Genomic DNA, 10,025 nt, shown 5'->3' on the forward strand with positions numbered 1-10,025 from the left:
CTTTACCCCATTCTCTTGCACCCTCTTTCCACTCTTCCTTCTTTAAACTTCATAATTTGTCAAAACTCGGGCTCGAGGTTTGGTCATACGTGACTCAATGAATGGGTTATCAGCATCATCTTTCCTAACCCTTGCATTTTCCTCTTCTCCAAAACTTGCCTCCTCTTCAAGTAGAATGTCTTCATCTTCTTGCATTATTGTATCGAGGCATGCTACTTGAACGTTTTGAAAATCACCATATGCTTTAACAATTCCGCCTTCTGCTACTTGATCTTCTAAAGAATTAGGGAAAATCTTCATGTCCAGAACATGCAAGGAGCTGGTAACAAGCAAGTCAAGGCTGTCTTCTTTTCTGCACTTTTCGATGGGACTTGTCGAGTCTGTTAAAGCGACTCGGCGAGTCGGAGGGTATTCCATAAAATCCTTTGTTTCTTTTGGATCAGCTCCCCCAAGCAACCTTTCCATCTCTTCTAAGTCTCTATCAGCATCAAAGTTTTCTTCAGACGATAGCAAAAACTTACTTGGATCTTGTTCTTGCAAGAATGCAAGTTCTTTTTGTAGTATTTCATCATCCAAATCAATGAAGGAAACATCTTCTTTTCTTGCTTCTTCTTGCTTAATCTCTGGTTTAGCTTTAAACACAGCTGACTCATCTCCTACCCTCAAGGTTAGTGTGGACTCGCATACATCTATCAATGCACATGCGGTATTCAAAAATGGTCTCCCCAAAATAATTGGGATTTTGGGGTCTTCTTCCATATCAAGCACTACAAAGTCCACGGGGAATACAAATTTATCCACCTAAATGAGAAGATCTTCACAAACACCTCTTGGATGAATAATCGTCTTATCCGCTAAATGGATCTTCATATTAACAGGCCTTGGCTCCGGTAAATTTAGCTTCTTGAAGAAAGAAAAAGGCATTAAGTTAATACTTGCACCCGAATCGGTCAATGTTTGAGTGGCAAGTATATTTCCAAATTGGCAAGGAATCGAGATGCTTCCCGAATCACCCTTCTTTTCTGGTAGTTCATTCAATACTAATTCCGCCACTTCCACTATATCCTTCCTAGCAGCAAAAAGTCCCTTAAGCAAGTTTAAATATTTGGGTGTTTGAAGCATTGTTTCAACAAATGGAATGTTGACTTAAAGGGCTTTAACATGTTCCATGAAAGCTCTATATGCTTTGACCTTTTCATCAGGTATGGCTCTGATTGGGAATGGCAAAGGAGGGTTATAAGGCTTTAAGGAAACAGCAGATTTGTGATCAGGGAATGGACTCGTCGAGTCCATTAGAGGGTCTCGGCGAGTCGGGTCAGGTTTAGCTGAACTCGACTCTTCTGTCTTTTCTGCATGCACCTTAGTTGAGACCTTCTGTGCAAGGGTCATACGAGTGAAAATTTCTCCATAACTAGAGGTTATAGCATTCACATTCTCCATTCTCGGATTATTCTCGATTTTACTTGGGAATTCACCCGGTCTTCTCTCGTTCACTTGATGTGCAAGTTGTCCTAGCTGTTTCTCAATGTTGAGAATAGATGCTTCTTGATTCCTAAGTATAGTTCTGGTCTTTTGTATTGCAGCATCATGATCATTGTGACTCTTTTCAGACGCGGCTGTAAATCTTGTGAACATTTCTTCTAAGTCGGCTCTCTTTTCCACCACTGGTTCTTCCTTTTGATAGTAACCCCTCTCTTTTTGCTTATATTTCTCTTCCTTTGTCTTTTTATATTCTTTGTACTGGAGCCATTCCTTCTTGGGTTTCCGCTAATTCTTGTCGTATTTTTCCCCACTTGAGTAGAACACTTGCGCCTTCTTGTTTCCATTTTCATCCAAGCCACAATCCTTCGTGAGATGAGGTCCTCTACAGTTCTCGCACCCAACTCGAATAGCATGGATTGTTTGATCCATTTTTTTAATCCTTCTATCTAAACTATCGAGCTTAGCTATCATTGCCGCCATGCCATCATTGACCGAGTTCACTACCCCCCGACTTACTTCATTTCTTGGGTTGTGGTATTCTCTAGAATGTTTAAAGAATTCTTCAATTAATTTCTTGATTACCAGGGGTGCGTTCTTTGTGAGCGGGCCTTGCGAGTCGATCAATTGCCTTCTGATAACATTGACTCCATCATAGAAGATGGAGACTTCTTGTTGGCTATTAAGGTCATGGTGTGGGCAATTTCTGAGAAGACCTTTGTACCTCTCGCACGCCTCATAAAGGGACTCTCTGGGTTGTTGTTCGAAGTTGGCAATAGCTTTCTTCAACTTGGCTATTTTAGAAGGCAAACAAAAATGGTCTATGAAATCCTCTTTCATCTTAGCCCATGTGGTGACCGACCCGGGGGAAAGTGACTTGAGCTAATCCTTTGCAGCACCCTTGAATGTGACTGGAAGCATACGAAGTATCTGGGTCTCACGTGGCACATTTGGAACATTGAAGTAATCAACTACATCATTGACTTCATCCAAGTGCTTGTAGGCATCTTCGTGGTCTTTTCCATATAAGGGAATCTCCTTGAGTTGAGCGAGTTTGTGGCCCTCTAGCTCGAAAGTAGCAGTAGAGGGAACTGCGGGTTGCACAAGTCCCGGGTCGGTATCGTCACGCATCCTCTTCTTCCATTCCCCCATGGGGACTTCATCGATATTAGCCATAGTAATAGCTAAATCATCCTCAAAGTCGGATTCATGCTTGTATGTAGGTTCTTCCTCTTCCTCGGTCTCGTACTCGGTGTCTTCTTTAATTGGGTCTTCGATTGCTACAGAGGCGTTGGATGCTCCTGATTTACTGCTCTTCTTCTTTCTGAAAACAGACTTGAGGTTCTTTAGTGGCGAATTCTTTGAAGAAGCGGATTCTCCAACGGATTTTCCTTTGTTCCTCCTTAGTACGGATTCTTGGTCTTCGAGAGGAGGGACCAGAGGTGTATCAGCTCCTCGGGTCATGAAACAGCTACAAATAAAACAAGACAAACGCGTAAAAAGAACCAGAAAAAAAAAAAACTGTGAACATCAATGGACTCGCCAAGTTGTCACGAGTGCACTCGGCAAGTTCAAGGCACAAACAGAAAAAAAAAATTAATTACTTATTAAAATGGATATATATTAAAAATTATACTAACTACTAATTTACCTAAGAATTAACTTTGTATAAGATAAATCCCACACAAAGGATTGATAAAAATAGAAATTGGTGCTAATTTAGAACCGTTCCCCGGCAACGGCGCCAAAAACTTGATGTGTGTAAATTCAACTAGTTTTAAACCTACTTTTAATTATAAAATAAACACACAAAGGCAGTGGACCTATCAATTGTGGTAAAGCTAAGAAATTATGGTATCGAACACAGGGAACGGTAAATTAAAACTAAAGACTAATTTTATCTAAATTAAATAATAAATAGGGGTTTTCTCTAGTTTTACAAGACTAGAAACTTACTGCTATTACTTAGACTAAAAACTAGAAAAGCAAAGATTTAACTAAATTCAATAATGGAAGAAACTTCTGTTTAGTTCAACTCAATTGATCCTATGGTTGATATTATGGTAATAGTGCAATGGATTAATTCTTCTATTGGCTACCGATTCAAGTGATTAGCTCCGCGTTCGCTGCACTAAATCTTAGAGAACAAACTAACTCAAACAGTGATCAGTTGTCTAATTTAATTTAATTCACTAGGTTATTTATTCGGGTTAATTTAGACTTGTAATAGCTAACTAATTTGGTCCTTTAGTTAACCTCTTGTTGATGGTCATCACACAAGTTCACACATGAATTTACCTAATTTTCTATTAATTCTAGTTTCATGTTCATTAATCCTAGACATATGATAAAGTGGTCACATAACATATGAGGTTGACAATTAAAAGATGTTCATACTATTTAATTATCTTCCTATTAACAGAAAAATAGTTATCATTCACACACAAGGTTCTTTAACAAGCTAAAATCAACAAAATCACCAATATTGAATTAATCCTACCATAAATCAAACCATAGTTTCAATATTGTATCCCCAAACAGAAGTTTAAGAGTTTTAGCTCATGATTGAGGTAATTAACAGCAATAAAACAAATTCCAATTGTCTAACCATAATTGAAAAACAATAGATTAAGTAGAATGATGAGAATTTGCCTCAAATATCCTTCAGAGTTGAATTCTAGGTTGTATCTTCGATCTCTAGGGTTCTTCTGACTCTCCAATCGCAGCTTGCTTCTCCCCAAGGATTCCAGAATACCTTATGTCGATCTGGACAGTTGTTTTTATAGATTCAAAACAACTCGCCGAGTCCAAGACTGACACGTCGAGTCCATCCCTTAATTCCCGTACACGGTAAGTCACGAAGTCTTTATCCTCTCGAATCTTCGATGAGACTCGCCGAGTAGTCGACCCTACTCACCGAGTACCTTGTATTTTTAGTTTTTTCTTCTTTGTACAACTCCCGAGCTCCCAACCGCTTCTCCTGCTTCCTTTTGCTTCCGAGCTTCGCTTTTGGACTGAAAACACAATTCAAACACTTTTAAGTATCTTTTGTCCATGATATGCAACTAAATTTGCTAAAAATGATAAAAATCTATAATAATTATGAGGCTAAATATGCAAATATCAAAATACCCCACACTTGACTTTTGCTTGCCCACAAGCAAAACTGAATTTTAGCACATTAGAATCACATGGGACAACTCCAATCCAACCCAACCATTATGCCAAGACCGCAACGCATGCATTTGTGTCTAAAAATTTCCTAATAACCCCCATACTCCAAATACTGACAATCCTCATAAACATTCGCCCACTTATCCCGAACAATGCTCATTTTATGCATCCCTCCGAATCCATCCGCAGAAAACCTCCTATCCTCAAGGTGTTTTTGGTTGAGCAACCCAAGCATACATAATCTAGAATTACAATTTATGATACCACTATGAATCTCTTTTGAATTCTTCACTTCCTTGATCTTTAATCTTTAATTTCTTTGAATTTACCACCTTGTTGTTTGATTTTTTGGTATCTTCAACTTTTTGAATTTCTTCGGAATTTTGATCTTTTGATCTTCACTTTAGTTGCTCCAAAATTCTTCAAACTTTTTCTTGTAATTCTCTCTCTATTTTTTTTACATGTAACTCACTTTTTTCACACAAAACCCAACATGCTTAAGCAGGGGCGCTCAACTTCAACCTTTATTATCTTCCGGTTAAGAATCGCTACCAGTCTGTTGATGTAATTTAGGCAATCATCCACCTTAATATCCTCCAATTGAACCACCATGGAATCATCCACCAAAAATTTCCACAACTGAGAGACGTGGAATGCGTTGTGGATCTGACCAAGCTCCTCAGGAAGATCCAATTGATAAGCAACCCGTCCCACTCGGTCCAAAACCCTGAAAGGACCGGTATGTATAGGGCCTAATTTGCCCCTCTTCCTGAATCGGATAACACCTTTCCATGGTGACACCTTCAGAAGAACCATGTCCCCAACCTGAAACTCTAGATCTGATCGGTGCTTGTCAACATAACTCTTTCTGCCACCTATGAGCTGTTTGGAGTCTTCTCCGAACCTGTTGTATCAACTCAGTGGACTTGAATACCACCTCGGTACTCCCCATGACTTGTTGACCGACCTCACCCCAACAAATCGGAGTCCTGCATTTCCTCCTATAGAGCATCTCAAAAGAAGGTCGATCAATTATGGCATGATAGTTGTTGTTGAAAATTCTGCTAACGGAAGATACGTATCCCAAATCACACCGAAATCCAAAACACACGCCCGAAGAATATCCTCTGAGGTATGAATAGTCTGCTCACTCTAACAGTCAGTCTACGGATGGAATGTCGTGTTGAAATGGAGATGAGTACCCAAATCATCATGGAACCTCTTCCAAAATTTGGAAGTGAACCTGACGTCCCTGTCTGAAACCACTCAAACCAGCACCCTATGTCGTGCTATAACCTCCCTGATGTATACCTCAGCCAACTACTTCGCAAAGATACTCTCTTGAATCAGGATAAAATGCATGCTCTTGGTCAACCGATCCATGATGACCCAAATCAATTCCACTCCCCGTGCAGCCTGAGGCAACTTCATAATGAAATCCATGGTAATCTCCTCCCTTTTCAAAACGGGAATATCCAACGGTTGCATATTGCCTTCAGGTTACTGATGTTTGGCCTTAACTTCTTGCAAATTAAGACCTCTCCATATACCAAGCCACACTCCGCTTCATGAATTGCCACCAATAATCAGGACGAAGATCTCTATACATCTTTGTCGCCCGGGATGGATGGAGAACCTCAATTTATGCACCTCCTCTATCAATACCAAATGCATTACACCCCAATACATAACCCATACCTTACTATGAAGTGTCGATAAACCTCGGCTATCATAATCAAAGGAATCCACCTCACCCATAATGTGCTCACTCTTATGGTGCTCTTCCTTCATGGCCTCGATCTGAGCCTCACGAATCCGCTCCAAAAGTGGAGTGATCACGATCATCCTCAAACAAATATCCTTGATCAGAGCCATGGCCTCCTTCCGAATAAGAGCAATGGCCACCACAATGGCCTTCCTAATTTAGTAAAGGATCTCACAATCAAAACCCTTCACCACATCCAACCACCGACACTTCCTCATATTCAGATTCGACTGATCCATCAAGTACATTAGGCTCTTATGATCCGTTTAAATGCTACAACGGACTCCATATAGGTAATGCCACCAAATCTTGGGGGGAAACCATAGACCCGAGCTCCAGATCATGCGTCGGATAATTCTCCTCATGAGGCTTCAGCTACCTCGAAGCATAAGCAATCACGCGGCCCCTCTACATCAGAATCACACCCAAACCCGTGATTAACAAATCACAATAAACCTTGAAGTCCTCAACACCCTCTGGCAGGATCACAATCGGCTTCTCACAAAATCTCTGCATCATGGTCTCAAAAGTTTCCTACTACTCAAGCCCCCAGAAAAAAGTGACGGTCTTCTTCGTCAACCGAGTCAGAGGAACCGCTATCTTGGAGAAACTCTGAATGAATCTCCAATAGTAACCTACTAAACCAAGGAAACTTCAAATCTCATATGGAGACCACGGAACCTCCCACCTCATCACGGCCTCGACCTTGTCCGGATTGACAAGAATACCATTCTGGTTGATAAGGTTCCCCATAAACTGCACCTCGTGCAACTAGAACTCACACTTGAAGAACTTTGCATAAAGTCTCCCCTTCCTCAAATTCTACAATACCTCCCTCAGGTTCTCCTCATGTTGCTCGTGGGTCTTGGAATAGACCATGATGTCATCATTGAATATAATCATAGACTAGTCCATCATCGGCATGCATACGCGGTTCATAAGGTCCATGAACATGGCTGGATTATTGGTGAGCCTAAATGGCATAACCATGAAGTCATAATGACCATAATGATTCTGGAAGGTCAGCTTCTACACATACTCCTCTCTGACCCTCATCTGATGGTAACCCGAACGCAAATCAATCCTGGAAAACCAAGATGCACCCTGAATCAATCATCAATCCTCGGGAGTGGATAACAGTTCTTCAATGTTAACTTATTCAGCTCCCGATAGTCAATTCAATCTGATGAGACCCATCCTTCTTCTTCACAAATAAGATAGGTGCTCCCTATGTCAAACTGTTCGTCCGGATGAACCCCTTGTCTAACAACTCCTACAGTTTTATAGATAACTCCTGCATCTATGGAGGAGCTAACCGATATGGTTCCTTGGCTATCAACACCACACTAGGAACCAGGTCAATCCTATACTCCACCTACCTCTCCGGAGGCTCACAGGAAAAGCCAACGGAAACACATATGGGTACTCCCGCACAATCGACACATCATCCAGGTTTGCCTTACCCTTATCCCAGGTATCCATAACATAAGAGACAAATCAAGAATAACCCTGATGAAGATAGCATTTGGCCCTAACTGTTGAGCATAAAATCAACCGATGTTGAGCTCTCTCCCCATGAACCACCAACTCTCCCCTACTTGGGGTTCAAATACGGACCAACTGATGCTCACAATCGATCACTACCCCATTAGGGCTTAACCAGTCTATCCCTACGATAATCTTGATCACGTACAAAGGAATGGGAACCAAATCAATTGGATACTGCTCCTTGAACATTTGAAGACCACAAACCTGATGAACCCTCGATGCCCAAACAGATCGATCATCTACAATCTCGACGTATAAAGGACAATCCATCTCCCTCGGAGCTCCAGCAAACCTCTTGCTAAGCGCAAGTGATACAAAAGATCGGGTATCCCCGAATCAAACAATACCAAGGAAAAATGCCATTCATGAGGAACGATCCTAAAATAAAACACATAAATATAAGCATGAAATTTAATATGAATAAATAGATAAGGATAAGATACATGCCCGTCACATATCGGGTGTTGTGCGATCCTCCTTGGCCGTTAGATAAAAAGCCCTGCTCTTCACCATATGGGCATCTGCCTTGCCTTGGCGGCCATCAGTGATCCTCATCTTCGTTGGAGCGGGTACTGCCACTGGTCCTGCTGTTTCCAAACTTGAATAATGGGCCTTCTTGTGGCCCCTCTAGTTGCAATGGAATCAAATCAGATTAGATAGTGGGTAGTGGTAGTTGTAGTAGTAGTAGCAGCAATGCAATACCTGTGAATATGAACCATCCGACCACACTTGAAACAGCCAGAACCACCAACCCTGCACGCCCCATCGTGCGTCTTACTGCACTTGCCACAGTGACTCTGACCCTGTTAGCCTCTCAACTTGGAATCAAATACCTTGCACCTCTTTCGCTAACTCCCTGAAACCTGAGCCTGATTTGGCTTCCTTTTCCTCTCCATCTCAAAATCAATCTCCCTCTCTCTAGAACTCATAATCATATCCCCCAATGTCATGCAATTGGATCGGCTCACAAACTGTCGAATATCGCTCCTCAGCATCTCATGGTATCTTGCCTTCTTCATTTCCTTGTCTGACAATCCTCATAAACATTCGCCCACTTATCACGAACAATGCTCATTTTATGCATCCCTCCGAATCCATCTACAGAAAACCTCCTATCCTCAAGGTGTTTTTGGTTGAGCAACCCAAGCATACATAATCTAGAATAACAATTTATGATACCACTATGAAGCTCTTTTGAATTCTTCACTTCCTTGATCTTTAATCTTTAATTTCTTTGAATTTACCACCTTGTTGTTTGATTTTTGGGTACTTCAGCTTTTTGAATTTCTTCGGAATTTTGATCTTTTGATCTTCACTTTAGTTGCTCCAAAATTCTTCAAACTTATTCTTGTAATTCTCTCTCTATTTTTTTTACATGTAACTCACTTTTTTCACTCAAAACCCAACATGCTTAAGCAGGGGCGCTCAACTTCAACCTTTATTATCTTCCGGTTAAGAATCGCTACCAGTCTCTTGATGTAATTTAGGCAATCATCCACCTTAATATCCTCCAATTGAACCACCATGGAATCATCCACCAAACATTTCCACAACTGAGAGATGTGGAATGCGTTGTGGATCTGACTAAGCTCCTCGGGAAGATCCAATTGATAAGCAACCCGGCCCACTCGGTCCAAAACTCTGAAAGGACCGGTATGTATAGGGCAATTTGCCCCTCTTCCTAAATCAGATGACACCTTTCCATGGTGACACCTTCAACCATGTCCCCAACCTGAAACTCTAGATCTGATTGGTGCTTGTCAGCATAACTCTTTCTGCCACCTATGAGCTGTTTGGAGTCTTCTCCGAACCTGTTGTATCAACTCAGTGGACTTGAATACCACCTCGGTACTCCCCATGACTTGTTGACCGTGTTGGGTTATGAGCATTCTAACACTCCTAAGTGTACATGCAACCCTAAATACCTTGGATCTATGTTTTCTCTATTATACATGCAAATATGAACATCCAAGGTATTATCCTAATCTAGCATACAAAACTATCAATATAACAAGATAGAATACATACCTCTTTGATGTAGAACGTCTTCATGAAGCTT

The 10,025-nt window shown here is 41.1% G+C and overlaps 1 non-coding gene across 1 annotated transcript; it reads left to right on the forward strand.

The window, feature by feature from the left end:
* The first annotated feature begins 2,164 nt into the window (after positions 1 to 2,164).
* On the forward strand, positions 2,165 to 2,271 carry LOC145013624 (small nucleolar RNA R71). Its single transcript, XR_013665172.1, has one exon. It is a non-coding gene; the product is annotated as a small nucleolar RNA R71 (small nucleolar RNA).
* Positions 2,272 to 10,025: the final 7,754 nt, after the last annotated feature.

Source organism: Lactuca saligna, chromosome 8 (assembly GCF_052625555.1).
Source record: "Lactuca saligna cultivar CGN05327 chromosome 8, ASM5262555v1, whole genome shotgun sequence".
Taxonomy (NCBI): domain Eukaryota; kingdom Viridiplantae; phylum Streptophyta; class Magnoliopsida; order Asterales; family Asteraceae; genus Lactuca; species Lactuca saligna.